We start from the raw sequence: 21,281 nt of genomic DNA, 5'->3' as shown, positions 1-21,281 counted from the left end.
GAGGTTTGGCCGCGCGGCCAGGCGTGTTGGAAGGAGTAGCACACGCACACGTCACTTGACAGCATGGTTAATATTTTGCCTTCTTGCAAGCATCTTTCGAAATTCATTGAAAACTGCGACCACAAGCAATCACGCAACGCTGAGTCACGTGAAGTTGCCCACCGAAAAACAACATTCCTTCACCCTTGTGCAGCGGTGATGCAACAAACCGATGCCATTTTTTGAACCAACAGTGCCACAAGGCAAACTTTTGCACCGTGGGAACCGATGATAAGCTCGTCCGGAGCCACTTGGACCGTACCGCTTTTCTTCGACAGTACGCGCAACATTCGTTTTGAAGTGCCGGCTTTTGCTTGCGCTGCCCTATTTTTTTCTTTTTGCTCCCTTTCGGCACTACACTTTGTTGGACTTCAAAAATCGATTGGCACTTTTATTCGGTTAGGCTGCCGATGGGTCGCTGGTGTTCGGTTTTCGCCAGCTTTTGGATTCACCACACGGCTTCGTCAACCACCGGGCGCCTCCATTTCCTTTACCGTTTGGCCCACCCCTACCGCTTAACGGAGCGATAACTCGCCCGAAGGTCAATCGCCTTGCCGTAGCGTGCGTGCGATGGATCAATGATTTTTTCGCAAAATATATTTCTCAGCCGGAACCGGAACTCGTGGCACGCAGCCGAGTTGTCGAATTGATACAGCCGGGGCGCAAAAGCGCGCGCTTCTACACCGTGTCGGCCGGGGACGCAGCACGTTGATCTCGTCGCACCGTTCGAGACGCACTGAACCAACGGTGGCCTAGTTTGGCACTCGGCTGCCGGGCTCGATTCGCAACGTTGCGTGATTTTTGGCTCGATCCGAAGATGCCGCTGTCGACGCCGATGGCCGAAAGGTGCACGCAACGCGGCCGGGGAAGCGGATTCTGGCACCGGGTGCGGACGGAAGGCCCGAAGGATAAACCCGAACGGACGCATTTTTCCCGACCGATGTTCGGCTGAGCGCGAGAAAAGCTGCGAGCCTGTCAGGGAAGTTTTGCTGAGAGTTGAGTGACTCGTTTGAAGTAGGGGAAGTACGGACCGGTGTTACATGTTGAGAGGTCAATGTTTATAATGTTTCGGAGTTTGAAGCTTATCGGAAATACTAATCCATACTGTGCGACTATCAATAATCTTATAGCTTGCTCTGAATTCCCATTTTTATTTTCAAAGAAGGAATTCAAATGAAAGGGAACAAAAACCAGTGTGATTTTAATAGTAAGTTCGTGAGAATTACAATAGTACTACGCAGAGGATCAAATAGCAACAGTATCCATAAAACCTAACCTTGTTCACGACCACATCAAGGTGAATGCGATGAATATTTAATATAATAGCGGACAACGCTAACCCCGTTTCTAAGCCTAATAAAACTGACCTTCCCAAACTCATGCGCCCTTGAGCGAACCCATAAAGAAGGCGACTGGATTCTCCCTCCCCCCAAGATTCACTCATTTTCCTCACACTCAGTCACATCATCTGGCATGTGCTCCCGGTTGCCAGAACTCATTCTCACCCCGCATGCGCTTTACCGGTGCGTTTGTGCATAACGATACATGGACGATTTTGCTCTTGGATTTTCATCACGAACGCTCGCGAGAGTAAGTTTAGGGAAGGAATTTCGCTTGCTCGCCAGATCAGCCGATGTACTGTTATTTGTAAGATTTTGTTTTTGTAATGAAATAGGAAAAACAAAAAAAATCTCAAAATTCCGGCCCTAAATTCCTCCACTCCAAACCCGAACAGATACTTAAACGGTACGACGACGTCGTAACGAGAGTAGCGGCAAGTTGACGTTTGACCAAGAATGGATTAATTTGTGCGCATTTCATTACGGTGTTTTTTTAACAATTCACCGCTTCATTAGTTTAATATTTATTATAAATAATGTTCAAATATTCGATGTACAAACACTTGTTACTATTTGATTTGAATTGCATCATAGCGGCAGCTTATGTTTATCTACGCATGAAAAAATGCAAAAGTAAAAGAGAAATGTTTTTACAACAAACATTTATATGTATCAGCAATCGGTCATTCAAAAACAAATGTTGAAAACCAATCTCATCAAAGTTGATTGAATGCGATAAAAACATCAACTATATTTATGAAAAGTATTTAAAACTGGTGCTGATGGCATGTACATGTATGATGAGTTTCTAAATTGACGAAACAATGAACGAATTTGTTGTTGGCACATTTATAACGGCACAATCCTGGTTGGATGCTGTAAATCGCATGTACCGATTATGTTTACACACTTCAAGAACCACAAAACGCAAAACACCCTCAGCGATATCGTCCATCGCTTTAATGTGCGTTCGGAGTTTATAATTAGGATAATTATGCATGCGCCAACGAACGCCCTCCGCACCCTATCGTACCTGAGGCGCCCACCGCTGGGGATGGCAGAAGAGAAAAATATTATTCTGTGTTCCTATTTATCGTGCCACCTACCCGTAGACAGCGAGTAGGCACGATCCGGAAGCGTACGATGGCTCCGATGGGCCTACCGCCGCGCCGATAGGTTCTGTCTGCAGGAGCAATTTAATGAAATTAGCAACACCCAACCAACGGAAACAACGCCCGAACGTCGATCGTGTTACAATGGCAGAAATTAATCGATCCTTGTATTTGCGTGAAAGTCCTGTGGTCGTCAATTACTCGCCCCCGCACGCCTCGGGTCGGGGCTCCGAGCGGGACAGGGACGTCACTTCAGCACGATGTAAGCGCAATGGACGGCTGCGAGCCAGCTCGGGAGCGTTTGGTTTTCAATCAAGCGCCGATAAACCCATTTATCTTCACACCGAAACCGATTTGAGGCTACGGTACCTCTAGAAGGCATGCCGCAGATATAGGGGAACGTTGTTGGAAACATAATCCCTGGCCAGCGGAGCCCCAAAACACGGAAACACTCCTATCGAGCGCCGACCATCGAACGCCGGGTGCGTCTGTCGAGCTTAAGTGCAGCTCGACAGCAGGAACCATTAGTCCGGTCGTTGTTTGGAACAGACGAAGCACAAGGGATGCTCCGGCAGGGCAAGCAACGCAACGACCCATTGTGCTCGACGCTCCCTGCCAGCGCTCACATCGGTCGGTTCCGTAGTCTCTCTCTCTGGTGGTGAGATTCTGAGGAACTAATCTTATCTTGTTTCATTAATCGATAGCTCCTTTGTTTCGGCAAAGGATAATTGCTACAATTTACACCTAACACCTGCACATTTGCGCAGCATCTTAGTCGCAGAAGGGGCTTAGCAAAGGCCTAACGAAAGCTTACCCCCCTCTCACTCTCTCTGTCGAGTCTCCTTCAGGACTTAGCTTGAATAAGACTACACGTGGCCCAACTAAACGTGGGCTGGTATTCTACTACTTAATGTCTTCAATTGTATGGACAAATTATACACCTGAAAGAAATTAACACAAGAAGCGTGACATTGCTCAGTCCATTGTGCCAGCTAATGATGTATTAATTATACTTTCAGCGAAATTTTCGTCTGAGTGTTGTTTAAAAACTGTCAACGACCCACCAAAATGAACTAATTTTATCAAAACATCATAATATTTTCAATTCTTTTTCGCGATGGAAAGCATAAACCCGTTATGAATTTTTATTGATTGAAGATCGTAGTTTTTGCACATCCTTTTTCATTGGCCAAATGTCGTTAGCTTGCCGATATGCCTAATTTACCGACCAGGGCTTCCATTTCGCCAGCCTCTTGAATGTCTCATTGAGGCGAGCGGCATATGCCGAAAAGGATTAGCAAAAAGTGGCGCCTCCGAAACCGATGGTCGCCGGCAGCAAAAGGGGGAAGTGTGTTTCCTTTTTTTTCCACAACTTCCGACGAACAACTGACAAACCGAACGCCAGCTGGACCCCGCTCGGGGTTCCATCCGGTGCTACATGGACATAAAACGGCACGAATATTTGCCTGGCGCTGTCAGACAACTTTATAAACATTAACATTTTACTGCGGTTGATGGTGAATTTTATTCGCGTCATATTTTCCCATTTTCGATTGCGTCGAACTCGAGTCGCGTGCTGGTGCGTGGCGATGATGCGTGTTCGTTAATTTTTCTCCCATCGTACCACCCCTTGCCGGGCTTCAAGCGGGAGGAAGTAAAACCGACGCCTGGTTGAGATGCAGGACAGCAAAATAACATGGAAATGGAGGAACTGCTCGTTTCGCCATTCCGATATTGGCACGGGAAGGCGATGTTGCGCCAGTTGTCGACGTCCGTTTCTGGGCAATCGATAATGTAGTCGAATCCTGCGGGAACCGCACACAGCTCGAACGTGCCGAATCGTTTTCGGCGGCGAGTACTGCTCCCATTCTAACCTCCCCACCCGACTATGCCCAACCTTCTGGGGCAATGGCTATTTTTGCGCCAAGTCGTGAAATGGAAAAGGTTTCCGTAGGAACCAGTGATTACGTGTTTACAGAGCTAATTAGCAAACGAAATTTCGGTTCGCGATAGACATTTGCAAAGAGGTGCTTAGGCGCCCTGGAGGCAACCGTTCGGGGGCGACCGGGACGAACACATTATTGACAAGATTTCACTTCATTCGGGACATAAGGAGGTTTCTCAAGAGTTTTCCGAGCGGGTGGGTTCGTAAGTAAGGTAACGGCAGGACAAATACCCATCGCCCCAGGATTGAAATCACACCAGTGTGTAAACATTTACAATGAACAGTGCAATTGGATGATATTTAATCGGCTCCAACATCAACAGTATTATTGAAGGGTTTTAATAGGAAGACTTAATTCCGTTTGCGCATTACAAGGGTCAGGCTGAAAAACTGATTTTGATAAACTAAATCAAATCATGGAAGCTTGAGACCATTCCATACACATTTTGTTAGACGTACTATGGTAAATTTAAAAGAAGGACATCTTCAGCAAATGATTCTAAATTCTAATAGTTAAGTTCATAGCAGAATGAGCTTCAAAAATATGTTATTCATTTTAAACTATAACAGTATCGAAATGCATTAGCTTTCAACAATATGGCATAACTATTTTGCAAATCTGTGTATGAGTAGCCTAAAACGAATCTATCTATTCTATTTATCTGTCTATATCTATCTATCTATCTATCTATAAATTATAAAATTTAGCAAAGTGCGCTTACAAGTTGTACAATCTCATGTTGCATGCAAGTGTGCTATGCAACCAGTAACCTGCTGCTGGAATAGTGAAAATTATCCAAACCAACAATCCCGCAACAGAATAACTGAATTAGCGTCTTCATGATGCTCTTGGTTCTCGGTTTGAAGTCACTAACTTGCCACGAATGTTTAGTATTTTCAGTTTGTCCACAAATATGAGGCATGAACAAAAATCGAAGCGTATTTACTTTTGACAAAAAGTACCGACAGTTACATAGCATTGATTGCTATAGCAACCAGCTTGATTCGGGAAAGAGTAAATATACTTGGATTAAAAAAAAAAATTTTCATGTTGAAATTGTGTTTCGAAGCAATTTAAAATTTTCGCGCGGCACCGGCCCCGGCCTTATGAAATACGTTCAATAGAGTCAAGTAAAAAAAATACTCGACACCGGGTAACTAGTAATGGTCTTCGTATAACTTAACAAAAAAAAAGAAAAACAAAATGCACCACCAACAGAAGTGATGGCGAATTTCCTTAGAACTGTTTTCTCCAATACACGATTCTTCAAGTGCTTCGAAACACATACAAAACACAAATTCATATTAAAATACAGTCACACACAAAACAAAAATATCGCCATGATTTACAATTCAACCAGAACGAAATCCAGAGCTCACTCCGATAGATAAACACGAGGAAACTGAAGGATTTAATTGATCCACATTTCCTAGCAATAAATATTTCAAAGCTTCCTAAGATTAACATGAAGTCGTACAATACCGATTTGAATGGTACGACAAGTGACTTGGACGACAAGTGAACAAGTGATAACTGGACTTAGAAAACGTTGAATGTTATATTTGACTAAAATTTCATATTCCACCTCCAAGATGATAGCTTTCACATAAAAAAAAATCATAGTGCCCGTGTAACCGGGCAAATAAGCTAGTCAAATAAAAATATATTTAAAAACAACACCATTACATGACATTACATTAGGGCAGAAGATTTTTTCTGGGTGACAAGTTTAAAAACTAAACTTGAAAAAAGTCACTCAACGCTGTGCCTAAGATTATCACGTGCAGTCCACCACTTGTGGTAATTATGATCACAAGCCATTTTTCCACAGCCAACGCTCTTCGCCAAGACCCACCAGATTGTTTAAATATCCGACGCATACAAGAGACAAGTGAACGGTGCATTTTTTTGTCGGCTCTTCGAGGTGGTACGTTTGTCTTTTGCCACCTCCCTGAGGCGGATGTTAAGCTGATAAATTCAATTAGGCTCCTGTCACGTCTTCTTCGTTCGGCAGCGACCATGCCATGCGGGCTAGGTGTTAAATTTACCCTGCAGCATCAACTCCCGATAAAATCGGACGAATGAAGGAAGAGCCAAAAAAGTCAACTAAAACAATCAACACTCAGCCAGGTCGATTTGAGTGCTTTCCGGTGGCCGAACCCTTTCTTCTGGCTCGCCACCGGAAAAGAACATATCCACACTGGGAGCCGGGGAAAGTTGCTCGCCATGCATACTATTCAGGGTTGCCGATCACGAAACGTTGCTCTAGATCCATGCTGACATCTTGCTTTGGGCAAAATAGTTCCAGCAAGTAAAAATCACGGTAGAAAAGATAAAAAAATGAGGAAGTTATGAAGAGACAGGAAGCACCTAGTATGGACGAAGTACGCTAGTAATAGTATTCATAGTAAACAGTGGCCCAAGTGAAATTTTCTGCAGCGGTAGCATCTTGCCCAACAGGTAAGGATGTTTTGGGGAAAATGTTGGATATGTATAAAGCAGTCCCAGACAAACATCTTCTGCACTCGTATAGTAAGGAGGAGTGCCAAAACTATCACGGAAAGCTTTACATCAGCACAGAAGATGGCAAAACAATGACCTCCACCGGTGAAGAGCTGCGTCTTATGACGTTGTGGAAATAGTGGAGGAAGCCAGACCAGTGGTTCAACGGGAAACGGGAACACTGCATAAATTGTCTGGAAACCATTTTTTCCTCCGACAACGAAGTGAAGATTGACACTGGAATGTCTTCCTTTCGCTCACTTGCTTAGCCTGACAATAAAGTGATTTTGGACGATGGTAACAAATGCTCCACCACCCTCTAACCGCGTTTGCAACCGTTGTTTCCGAGAGTTTCTTTTTCTGGCTGGTTACTTTATTTTTCAATTCAAATCATCCAGCTTAGGGTTTGATTTGGTAGCACCCGCTGTTTAGTGAATCTACCCGCACCAATCTAAGGAAGCAGTGCTTTCGCAGTTCGGAAGAAAGAAAAGAATGCTGACAAAATGGGACGACATCTGACGAAGGACGACAAAGTCAACACCGTGGTGGCAAGGGTAAATCAGCAACTCTGGCACTCGGCAACGCTCCGCAAGCTGTTTGCTTTGCCAATCGATTCCTCTGTTTTGAGAGATTTGATTGAGATCTCCGTTTCCCGATCGAGGGTGGTGCCGTAAAAGATACCGAGGATCGGAAAACCATTCCTACGATAACAACCGAGACTAATGTGATGAAAAATTTGTAGACAAATCAGTTAAATGAAGAAAAGCTATTTGGCAGGAAGGAAGTACAAGTGTTCTTGTGAAAGGTAGTTGTCAAAACGCTTTGAGCAACCTTTTTGAAAAATTGTGCGACAAATTCTATTAAAATTAAATTTTTCATTCATATTGAATTGAAATCGTCGCTTACAAAATTTAGAAAAATTGTGAAAGTTAAGTCAATGTTATTAAGCCCTTATTAAAATCCAAAAGGATAGTGATTCTGGTAGCCCAAGAACGTCAAAGGCCGAATGCTTCATACTTCTATCATGTTGCATGCTTGTTTATGTGGATACCTTAGATTCCTTGGACAATGACAGGAAACCTTACCCGAGTTCCGTTCGAAATGGACGTCGGCACTATGACAGCGGTGCGATGAAATGCAGGAAGAAAATAAAGTACAAACATTACGATCCAAACAATCTCAACCGAATCCTTCGCTCGACCGCACAAAGGCGGCAGAAGGAGCGGTCAAGCCGTTCGCTCTTTCTGGCACTATACTTCTGCTCGAACGAACCATTCTTCAAGAGCACCACCACCAGCAGCCCGATTTTCTCTTCTCTTCCCATCCTGACCATCGGCCACCAAAGGGATGGGTGTGGGTTCCGGTTCCGGGTCCACCAGGGTTAGCATGTTGTGCAGTTTCCCAGGGATGAGCTGCTATCGAGTGTTCTGGGGTTTGGGTGGCAAGGTGCTGGCAGAAAGTGACAACCCAGCACCAGCCTTCTCCGCTGGAAAGATGAGCAAGGGAAAAGCCCGTAAAGTGACTGGGAAACAATGAGATGAAAATAATGGAAATAAATCAAGCCCGAAGAATGGTGAACGGAACGAAAGGTATTTCCTTTTTATCTCATATCGACATCCGGTTTGGGTATCTTTGGGCAGGACAGTGGTATAAACTTAGTCCGCTGGGAACTCGATTTTGAATGCTCCTTCTAGCACGGGGATGAATTTACGGTAAGTTTCATAACAATTGGCCTAGCTGCTGCATATTTGTTTGTTCAAATTGTACTTGTTTATTTAAAAGATTTGTAGCACTTATTGCGAATAATGCAGTAAGTTATTAGAACGTAGTTAATGAAGCAATTGTTGTGTTCCGGACAAAAAATCCCAATTTAAAATCTCACTTTAAATTATTGATACTATTTGTTATTCCATCATGCACAATTGCATTCTACTAAGCTTCTTATGCAGTCTGATTAAGTTTAAACACACTCGATTGAGTGTGAATCGGTCGAAAGGTTCGTTTGGACGCCGTTTTGTTTAGCAAACGAAAAATAAGGCACCATTTTCCCATCCAATTCATTTCGTTTGTAGAGCGCAGAAAAACCTAATGGAACCAAGTGACCGTACTTTGCGATTGAATTATTAATAGAATGGGTTCCATTGTTGCCACCAAAAAAAACAGCATACGGGTGAAAAACATGAGTTCGTTAAGCCGTGCATGAAACCAATCGAGTGGACGTGCATCGAACACGGTACCGGGGGCCAATTTCGGACAAATCTTGCATTACCATAGAAAGAAGGCAGAAAAGAGGGGGGGATTTTCCGTAGACTTTGCAACCGACCGGAAACCTAATGGTCAAGCCAAACAATAGCAGAAGGAGGAAAAAAAACCCGTCGTCCTTAGAGGAAGGCGCAGACAAACAACCCGGGCACACGAAACGATGTAGCAGGCCGCATTCGCACTCGTGTCGAAGAATAAATAATACTTTTATTGCTGAGCCATCATGCCAACACCTTGCCGCGCACTATTCGTGTGTGTGTGTGTGTGTGTGTTGGTATTTCTATCTCTCTGGCCATCTATGTACCGCCACGCTGCTCCCAATACTCCCTTCCGGGGCGACGGTCCCGGAGCCGAAGGTCCTCGATCCGCCACCGAACGGCTCGAAATCACTGCCCCGGAGGCCAGGTGTGAAAAAGTATTGAATAATTCATATATTCCATTCTGGATGCTTTTATTATCATACATCTTTGAGCAGCTTTTTTCTCGATCATCCCTCTTCCCCCACACACGCACACCCGCTCACTCTGACTTCGCTCAGTTTGTTACTTCCACCAAAAGTTTGAGCCTCAACGAGCGAGCTTTGCACCTAATCGTAGGAAGGACATTCACCAACGGAACGCGACGGCACGGTACGCACGTGGGATGTGGGACAACCCGAGACTTTCTCATGGGGAATACAATAGGCAGAACAGAAAAGGAAAACACGGTTGACCAAAGTTTTCCCTCCGCACGACTATGTGGGGTCCGTGTTGTTGGCTCGGAATGCTCCGAACGGTGGTCAGTTTGGAGAGTGTTTTTGTGTGTTGCCTCCTTTCGTTCGTCCTCCACGGTGTGTCCTTGTTCTGGCCACACGGCGAGGGGCCTGCTCAATTTGCGTCGCGAAGGGATTGTTCGGAAACGAATTTGATTTACTTATCGTTCAATTCTCGGCTACGATTATTGCCATTTTATTTATACGTGTGTCTTTGTTCGACGAGTTTTATTCATGTTTCGTATCTCGATTGTTTGCCGTGCATAAGAAAATGGCGGAAAAACTCCACTCTTTCTTGCTGCTCCAACGGGTGAAAAGCACTCCCGAACGACATCTTTTTTCCATCGCTAGCATCGACGAGTGTGACGGCGAAGGAGGCGCTAGGCGGAGGGAGAATAGAAACAGCCGGTGTAAGATCGACAGTGACTCAGTCAAACGTCTTTCGGGCTGGCGCACATGGAGAGTATTTGATCGATAAGCGAGTTCCCCTGTCGGAGCTAATGTATTGAAAACGAACAACCGGCACGATGCTCCAAATGCGTCCGATTAGCATGCTGCAGGGATTTAAAGGGTTGTTTTCTTTTTCTCATTTTTTGTTTCCACAGAGAGAGCGAGTCCTTTCGGTCGTCGAGTCGCAAAGGATGACTTTGACGTTTTCACCAGCCCGGCTGAGGGAGGGGAAGAGGAAAAAAACCCTTTCGTAATGGTGATTTCGTTTCGGTTTCGAAAGGAATCACTCGAAACGCTAGTTTAGCTAAGGAAACATCCTATCAAACACGGTCAACGGTGCTCGGGACGCCCAGCAGCTGTCGATGCGAATGGTGCTGATGAGCAACGGCTAGAGACAAACATTCGACGTCGAAAAACATCACATAAAATGCAAATCAACCGCCCGTCGCTTGAAAATTACTGTACGCGCATAGATTTCAGTGAAGAATTCGATTTCGAACGACGTTAACATCCTTTTCTGCAGTCACAAGGTGGTCGGTTTTGCCGAGACGAGAAATTCCGTGTTCCATTTCGGCTTTCTTCTTCTCCTCATTAGAAAAATGTTTTTCTCCCGATTGCTGTCCATCCGCCTCGCGCTGCGGAGGGAAACAGGTGACAGAAACAAACTAGGAAGAACTGTCCAATAAAGATTCCGGGGCGAGCAGAAAAGGTGCGCACATATAATCGCTGTCTGCTTCTAGCATCTATCTTCGTCGTTAGGAGACGGTCTTGAAAACATTTAGTTGTGCAAGCACCAAACGGTGCACTTCCCTCACGAAGCACACACTTCGTGGCAAATAGTCGATGCGGGATCGAGATGATGAGCGTTCCTCATCCCGCCGCCTCGGTTGCCTCGTGCTCGTGGATCGTTTTCCACTACGGCAACCAACGTTTCCGGAAGGATTCCTTTGCATTTTTGTTTCATTTTCCACTTCCACCCTAACACCAACAGATATTTCAACGAAACCGAATTTCACCCGACACCAAATTGCATTGCAAGCTTTCGGCTGGAGAAGGGGATGGGCGTTAGAAATAATCTGTAACAGTTGAGTGATCGGAGAGCGAGCGGGAATTGCGTCTTTCACCAAACGAAGTCCAATTTCTTTGGTAACGATGGGGTTTCGGTTGCAGATAACGGCTATAAAAGAGGAACGCTGTGAAAAGATTAGGATGGTCTCCAAATTACTTATAAATGAATAGTTGAAAGCTCTTCATTCAGAATAGGAAACTAGCATAGTTAAAGGACGTTATGTGCCTACATTTGTTTGAGATTCTTTTGTTATTGAAACAGACGCTACATTTGAAGCCATTAAAAAATGTATTTGTTATATTGCACTTTGGCACATACATGTATTTTGAAAATTCCCAATTAAGCTGCTGGAAATGCCACTTTAAAAAACGTATAGAATAGTATGATAATGTATATTTCGTGTTAGTCTATTTTAATCTACTACAAATCATTCCATGTATATCAAAACCATCCAATAACGTTGAATAAACTAATTTAATTTTATTTAAATTTTAATTCAAACATTTTCAAAGAATGTTGACGCATACCAAACTTTAAATTTATTACTACGGTACGTTAGAATGAATCAAATCCACATCGCTGAAGTGTGCTTCATTGCAATGGCTGCTCGCGCATTACAATTACATTGCATTTCATATGCAGTTGTTATAGCCGGTATGTGCTCTTGTTCTTCCATATCCCGGCGAGAATGACGAGAAAAATTTAATATCGGAACTTGTACGACCCATATTACCTAGCAAGTCAGCGGAATAGATTGTGAACGTAGCCCTTACGTCACTGAGCATTCGTTTCCTAACGGATGATGTCCTTGGTGTGCTGTTCTCAAGCTCTTCAGATAGAAGCTTTCATTAAAGTTGGCTTTCTAAATCAGAGCATAGTAAATATCTTTAAGCCGCACAATATTGTACAACGCTTCATTTCAAATTGGTTCCATGGTTGGAAATAAAGACTTTTTTATAAATGGTTGTTTAATGCTAAGTGAGAAATTTATTTTTAATTTGAAATTGAAACACATTTATAGTAAAAAAATATTTAATATAATACAATAAACATAAATTAAACGGCTAGAAAAAAAGTAATACAACATATGCGTCATTTTTGCCTCCACGGCAGACTGTTGGAATTTTATCTCGTATCTGTCCGCATATTTCACACTCATAAAATGTTCATTCCTTTATCCCAAGTTTCCATTCATTCTACTCATATTCATATTTATCGGCAAAAACTACTTATCGTACATACAAAGATGCGATGGGATTAGCCCGGTTGTTTTTTTTTTCTATTACCACCGCTCGTTTTACAATTGGTCGATGTTTGGCTACATGATCAAACCCTTGTCAAAATGTGGCCCTATCCCTCGCTTCCATGTACCCAAGTATGTTGATCAACGACAAATCTAAAATTTGCTTCGCTCAGCGAAAATTTTTCCAGCGTAACTTTCGGCCGAAAGGACCCGTAGCCGATTATTATTTTCTTCCGATTCGGTGTTTTTATTTTGCTCGTGTAGTATGGTTCCTTTTTGCGTACAACAGCACATCTCGGCTGGTAATAAAAATTCCATCCTCGAAAAAGAAATTAAGCGCAGGGAACAACAACGCTCGGGATTAGCAGGATCATTTGAAAAATACTCTCTTTTGTTTCGTTGCCGGCCATCCCAGCGCATTCTATCATCATCATCCGATCTGAGTGAATCTGTGCTTTTTTACATTCATTTTAAATCAAATTGAATCACCAGAGCTGGTAAGTGTGTGGTTCCATGGAGAAGGCGAATAAATACGCCCAGCACAACTCTAACCGGTTCGTCCTTCAGTGAGCATTTGTACAAGATCTCGGGGCACGAGCCATCCGTATCCGTTTGCTCCGTTCCCGGTGGATTAATTTGTTTTCGAGGCTTGCAATGCGCAACCAATGTTGTAGTGGACATACAAAAAAATACACTCACTTTTGCATACATACACACACACACATAAATACACACGGGCAAAACAAACAGACGGAAAAATGGCACCGAACGAGCACCGTGCTGATGCTGCCGGGCATCGGGAACAATAACTGATCGTGCCGGCGTAAAAACGGCCCTCCTTGCGGCACGTGGTCAAGCCCACGGCAATGGCAGCAAAACGACAGAAAGGTACCGGTAAGCAAGCACCAAAAAAAAACCCCGAGATTGTACCGTTCCAGCCGGGGACCTGCCATAAAAACGGTCAGATTACTGGAAGGTTTCCCTCACAACCATGGCCACCGTAACCCCGAGGCTGGTTTCGTGTTTTCGACCAAAGTCCTGATCGGGCGCACCCCGGCAGGGCTAGATAAGATTTGGTCCGAGCTTTGACCGCTGCAACATTGGATCCCCTTGAACCGGTCGCACCGAGCTGGTGATTATTATTCAACATGGTTCTTGTGCATCCGCGCCGGATAAAGGGGCCACTCGAGCGAAACGGAAGAGAACCCGCGGACGACGGTCCCCGACGGGCAGCTCGGAATCGAAATAAAACAGCGGGCTGGTGCGCGGGTGGAAAAGCTGAAATATAAACAACCCGCCGGCCGGTGGCGCTAGCAATTTCGGTCACCACTTGAGCAAGCTGCATTATGCATGCACCGGATCCGGCTCGCACCGGATCATCCCCGAGTGCATACCACTTGGGCGCGCTGCGTCACGGTGCATTTGAGTAGAAGAATAAACCACTTGTCCTCGCTCGCTTATCATTAATCAGGACTCTTTAATTTAATCTAATGGACCATCTGAGCGGTTCCCACCCGGGCTACGGCGATCACGAGCGGCAAGGAAACGCTTGTGAAAGCGAAATCGCTCACTGCTGCCGCGGCCAACATCGGTAAAAGATGGCTGTTGGGTCCATCCTCTGGTGATGTTATGATTCATAACACTTTCAAAATGCTACTTAAGACTCATAAGGTGGGAGAACAGTAACAGTACCGAAAGCTGCAAGCACGGGGATTAATTAATCAGAAACAGACAGTTCTTTCCGCAACTAGCTCATGAGCGCTGTTCATTAAATGTGCTGTGTTTGAAAAATTTTCACTTTATTAAATGCACGAAAATGAATCCAGGTTTTCTAATAATATTTGTGTGAGAAACGTGAAACAAAAGTTTTAAATTTGTTTAAATGGCTTTTTCTTTGTAGGCGTAACAGCTATCGCAGACTTGTATCTAAATAAACTGCATATAACTACAAATAATAAATAATGAATACAAAACCGATAAAGCTTACTCAACTTAAGTGCACAGGAAAACAAGTAACCCTGCATAACAACCAATAAACAATTCTCAATATGGCTGAGAATAAAATCTGGGCGATTCCTTAAAACCTCTAGCTGTATCGATCAGACGTTCATTTCTTACTTTAGGTTTAAAGAAATCGAATTTAATGAAACCTTTAGATGCAAAAGGCTGAGGAGCTAGTTTTTATCACAAAAGCAAATTGCTTATTAAATCCTTTTTGCTGGCAAGGATTGCATTCCGGTGCAAACTCGACACTGCGTAATTTGTTGCAATAATTTACTTTCCCAAGTGTCATAAATTGTATTTATTTTTTTTATAAAAAATTTGTTCATACCGATCGGACAGACCACATACCAAATGGCAGTTTATATCGCTCACTGCACAGGCCAGGCCACATTCACCAGGTGAAAAAGTCGTGACGATGCCGTGGTAACAGGTCGAAGTTTATCGTTCAAGTAGGCTTCTCAGTGCCGCTAAGTCCCCCCCCTCCCGGACTGATGCCATAAAAATGTCCCATTGACAGCGCACCTCTTATGTAAGGATGAATGATGCTGCACGGAACGCTACTGGGACGAAGTTGAGCCGCGTAGGGTAACCCTTCTCGAGGCGGTAACCGAGGCCACTCCCGTGTGCAACAACCGCACTGTGGCGGCAATGTGATAAAAATAAAAACTTTTCAACTTCCCTGCAGCAACCTTCCCCCCTGGTACTACGGCAGGGAGGTCGACGTGGCTGTCAGGCAGGATGCAGGGATTAAAAGTGCATCCGGGGTTGTTGTTTCATGTTTGCTGTAATTTCCCTGGGACGAAATAAATTTTATCAAACTGTTGCAGCTTGTTTGCCTCGTTCGCACAGAGAGTCGCGCGAAAAAGCAGCGTGTACCGCCCGATGCTCGCCCGGTGTTGGCTTCCGACAGCAAACATCACTTTGGCTAAATTCTGCTGGTGGGTGGTAAATGCAGCCGGAAAATGTGTCCCCATGGTGTCTTTTTTTCGAGTGGGCTCGATACAGAGCACTTGGTTTGCATTTCTATTTTATACGTTTCGTGGAATGTCAAAGCGCAGCACCAAACCGGGGAAAACAATTTCAACGTTTGGAGTTTTATCGTTAGATTGATGGAAAACATGGTAATAGGGGAAGAACTTCTCAATTGGATGTGTTTATTCTTTTTTTTCCATAGACCAGGCAATATTTTGCAATTGTGCTTAACATCTGGTATGGTTGTCACTCGGCGGAAAACTGTCAGCATGAGTAACTCATCAAATTAATACGAAACGACTTTAAATTGAAGTAGTGCACGACTGCATTTTAAGCACTTTATTCAAAATTGAACAAAGTTGTTTAGTATTATCTCAAGTAGATCGTTATGATGATCATTATGAACACGAATGAACTACTGCAGAGCTATAAGTTAAATCCATTCAGAACAAAAAGTATGCAAAATACTGAAAATGCGAGATTGACAAATTTATACTACTTTTCATGCGATGATATGCGATTATAATAAACAAATTATGTAACTGTCCTATAAAGGGCACTCTCAAACAAACAAAATAGAAGATTGTTTATAACAAAAGCAAATTTATTTCTGTTGTAGTTACTTGTTTTTGTTCTATTCAAATAACATCAAGGTTGTTCACAATAATATCGAGATCTTAGAAATCCATACATTTTAAATAGTTGTTGCTTTCAAAAATATTTTCATATTGCTGATATCTGGTAACCGTCAATTTCGCTGGAGTAAAGTAGTATCGAAAGTTATTTTTCATATGTCTTCTTACATATGCCAGACAAATATTAGAGCAGTATACTTCTTCTTCTTGGCGTAACAACCTCTTGGTCATGCCTGCTCGTTAAGGGCTTACGAGACTTGTTTCCTTGATGTACGTGGATAGTCAGTCCTCTGGTACAGGGGAGGGTCCGGTCTCGGTTGGGATTAGAACCCATGCCGTCGAGGTGGTCATGGAAAGATTTTCTAACCGGCGCTACCGCTCGGCTGTCGAGGACCCCCAAAACGTGATTAGAGGAGTATAGTAAGCAACAAATCATAACGAAACATTTATAATAAAGTTGCATCTTACCAAACTGCCTGGTGATTTTTTTTTGGTTTATCCTCCATCCTGGATAAACAAATGCTGAACAAGATTGTTGATTTTTGAAACATTTTCGTCCGCTTTTGAAGATGTGGGGAGCCCAGAACGAGGTTGACCTCAGTTTCACTTGGCGATCTCACAAAATCGCCGAAAACACTAAAACCGTTACACTGAAAACATTCTCAAAGACTAGCGGATGCACTCACATACATTAAACTTTGCATACTGATCAAGAACATGTTAAGCTTTTAAAGAAAAAATTGAACCCGATCCCCTTTTCCCCCTCTTCTCCCTACAACCCGATTCCCGTTACTTTTGGGTCCCCCCACGTATACTTAATATTGCATGAACATTTAACTGTCAAAAAATTTGCTCGTGTTAGAATCCACACAATTTGTCAATCTCTCAAAACAAGACTCGGGTCGTGGATTTACGCGAATGAGCCCGAAACTAAACTGCAATCGACTGTGTGGGTGTTTAAAGATGAGCCGAATCCAACCAAAGTTGTTTTTTTCGGAAAAACTGGATATATCGCAACCAAACCTCTAGAACAACGCAGAAAAGTCTATTTTGAGTGGTACACAACAATATGTTTGCCAGTTATGTTCCAAAAAATCAGGAAATTCAACCGCTGACGACGGATCACCCGTCACCACGACAATGCGAGCTCTCACACCTCGGCTCAAACAACTGCATTTTTGAGTACTCAAAACATCGATTTGATGAGTCATCCGCCATATAGTCCTGGATCTAGCACCAAATAACTTCTTTTAATTCCCGCACGTAAAAACTTCAATCTCTCAAAAAAGACTCGTGTCGATTGAAACTTTAAACAATTTTTTAACAACACAAATAGTGTTCGTATGTCAAAACGTTCTGAGAACAAATAACCTCAAAAACGTCAAACTTTACGATAAAATTGTTAATCAACAGATTGCATCACCAGTTTTTTTTAAATCCCGAAACATAAAAGGCAACCCTCGTATTGCAATGAAAAGATTGTTTTGAAGATCATAGAATTTTTTGAAAGTAACTATCCTTAGACGTAGAAAACAGGAGGAGAGTAAGCAGTTTAACACTTGGTGAAACTCTTAATCGGATAAAAAGACGCATCTGGCACACATCGGCGAATCTAGCCATAAAACAGCAAAGCGCAGAGCACAACAAGTTCAGCAGTAAGACTTGTCACCCATTAGGGATCTTCTTACGACCACACTCTCCGGAAAATTTTGATTCAAAAGAAAATGGGCTACAAATTGACACAAATTAACTGGCGTGGTTTACGCTGTGGAGGGGCTCAGACGAGGGCAGTTGAACGGTACGGAACGAAGCGTGGCACGGCATGAAAAATGGCTACCCTAAATCGTCCTTCCCTGCAACCGTAAAGGGCGCTAAATCATAATCCGCTTACGAGTGCACCGAAGTAAGCTTCTTAAAACTGCATGTTTTGGTTTAATTTACATTGCTTCCCGAGCTCAAGCTTCCTTTCGAAGAGGTACCGTACACACACACAAACACATGCCTGCATGCGACCAACATAGGATAGATTTTCCGTAAAGTCTCTGGACGAATTTTCAGTAAACCAGCTTTCAAGCAGCCGTACGAAGATCAAAATAGGAAGACCCTTCCGTTGTACCTAAAAAAAGGAAGACATAACGAATCTTCTCAGGTAACCTAACGATCCTGAAACCACTCGACTAGCTCACCAGCACGAAACGCATGCTTTCTTTAGTTGGAGCTTCAAAATCGACAAAAATTTCAGCCCCAAATAGCCTGGCTTCGTCCCGGGAGCAACTGTTGCTTGCATCGGGGTTTGGAGTTTTCGAAATCGGAGCATTTCCAAAGGCAAAAAAAACACCCGAATGCCTCGCTGCAAATAAATAAGTAACCCACATAACGAACGTCGAGGCACACCGGGCAAGTATTATGGAAATGAGATTATAATTTATGCAAAAATCAACATGCTCCAAACCGTCTGGCAGTGGCTTATGTGAGCCGGTTCATCCTTCGAGGTGCACGTTTCGTTCGAAGTTCGAACCGATGCACGGTTTTTTCGGTCCACGGCGTAACGAACAGTGTAACGCTTTTACCGATGAGCTCCCGCAAAGTCATTTTCTTTCGCTAGTGGCATGTATTTATGGTTTCTTTTAGTCCTCCCATTCACCAGACGACTTCTTTCGTAGCTCCTCGGCAGCTCAGCGCCGTCGCTAATGATCATTAAAATCCGCAGCCGGTTGGTCGTTGCAGACGAAATGATCAACAAGTACGTCACGTGGCGCTGCAAGGGCTTGAATAGTAGAAGGGGAAGAGCATTAAACAAGCTTAAATACTAAAACAACACACACCTTAGCAAACAGTCCACGGTCACTGATGGACGCCGAAAGCTGTGACGAACATGGCCGCCGGGGTTTCGCGAGGTGGTAAACATTCTTCAGATTGTTCGCTTCCAGCCCGGTCCCTGGGCAAATTAATCTTCACCACACCGTGCGCATTACACTAGCGAGTTGCACTGGCAAAATGCATAATTTAAACCGGGACCACACCCGTCCACCCTGCACTTCGGGGCGCTGTAATGAACCCATTGCCACGCGGGACCCATTAAACGATGCACCGCTGCCCGATTATAATCGGAACCGTAATCACGACGACCTTTTTACGTCGACCGTTCTTGACGGGGCTTACGGGTGCCCTGTCGAGTGTGGGTGGGAAAAATTCTCAAGCAAAGCCACCCACCGCCCTTGGTCGAAGAACGCGCCTGCCACAAGCACAATCGTATTTTCCACCTCCGCCATTACCACCTGCACACCTGCTTTCCGATTACCGAGTTGAAAGCGATGGCAGACCATTCCCTTCGGTTGTAAACACATGCCCCCGAACACACACACACCCACCCACACACAGTCACACCAACCCACAAACCAAAACCCATCGTCAATGCCTGGCTGGCGATGTTAGGATGCGAACCAGACACAGAGCAATGCAAACCGCAAATGTCTTGCATTTTCCCTGAATGGAAAATTTGTGAAAACACGTGCCCCCGCGCGCCCCGTCGCCGGAGGACCTTCGTTGCACACAGCAACCGCGGTCGGAGACCGAAGGAACGAAATATAACTGCTGCGCATTCAAGGCATCCGTTCACGGCGCCTCCGATGTGAAACGGAAACGAAACAAGCCCCCAGAAATTAGAGGCACAATTTAGAATGCAAATAAAAGGAAATTACGTTTCTTATATCGAAAATTTCCGGACATCCGGCCATCCGGAGGGGGAGGTGGGACAGGGGCACAACCCGACAGCCCGTGTACCATTGTTCCTTGTTCTGCTTTCCTTCTCCATTGTTTTGTTTCTTCCGTTCACTAAAGCATACACCGACCCGTTCCGTTTTTCGGTCCCAGCAGAGGATGGAGCTGGGAGAATTATGTTCCTTACAAAAGAAAGTCGCACCTTTGCCCGGCCCAATCTAACCGCTCCGTCGAGGGGCGCAACTCTTTGAAGGAAAAATCTTATTTTAAAATGATTTAAAGAGTCTTATCAATGGGTTCTAATCTATTCGAAGAATCATACCAACGCCGTTTGTATGGCACATCCAACCACGTGCCGCCCCACGTGGCTGCACCGGCCCAAAAAACCGTCACCCGCGTGAGCCGGCCTCGAGTGGCCGAAAATTTACCGATTCCAAAGTTTCCGGATAACGTCGTTACGATCCGCGCCGCCGTTGTTGTCCGGACGGTTTTCGTTTCGGTTGGCGCTCGTAAAAATAGGGGAATTATTTGCAAAAGTTTTACACTTTTGATTGGAGGCCCGGTGTGGCCCGTAGCGTGTAGACCTACGTACCTTTGGTTGTCCCTTTGTTTCGGCCCGTTGTTTCAGTTTTCCCAAAGAAAAAGGGAGTCTGCGATGGGAATGGGCATGGGCGGCGACGGAAGCGAAGGGACACTTTCTTCCAATTTGCTGGGGCGAATGCAAAGCTCCCTCCTGCTGATAAACTCGAAGGGGACTCGACCATTGCGAGATTGCTTGTAGTCCGGAGATGCTTTGCATATTTGAGTGTTTTATGCAAACTGGCCTTCCCCAAATAGTGGGAAGGTTGGGGGCCCGTAACGCTGGAAGCTCGGACCCCGCGTAGTTAAACAGCACTGTTATCCCCCTCGCCCGGATGTACTTCGTTATCTGGCGCATTACTTTAAGCGAAGTTTAGGAAATTACTTCACACAAATGAAACTTTTCCGCAATCAATCATTTTGCAGGCGCTTTTGGTAAACGCTTCTATCGGAGTTAGGCTTTACGAAGGTCGCATTTCGACTCACAAACGATTTGTTTGATTATAAAAATCAATTTGTTACATTCGATTAAAGCCAGACCATCCATTAGGACTTTTCAGTCGTTTGGATCCTTTCAAAGGGGTAGTTTTTTTTAGGGTTTTCCTGTTATTGATTCATAAACGCTTATTCCCGAGGGTGAGTGGACATTTGCTTCCA

The sequence above is a fragment of the Anopheles coustani genome, chromosome 3 (genome assembly GCF_943734705.1).
Source record: "Anopheles coustani chromosome 3, idAnoCousDA_361_x.2, whole genome shotgun sequence".
NCBI lineage: Eukaryota > Metazoa > Arthropoda > Insecta > Diptera > Culicidae > Anopheles > Anopheles coustani.
The sequence above is the reverse complement of the archived record's forward strand: the minus strand, read 5'-3'. Positions refer to the sequence as shown.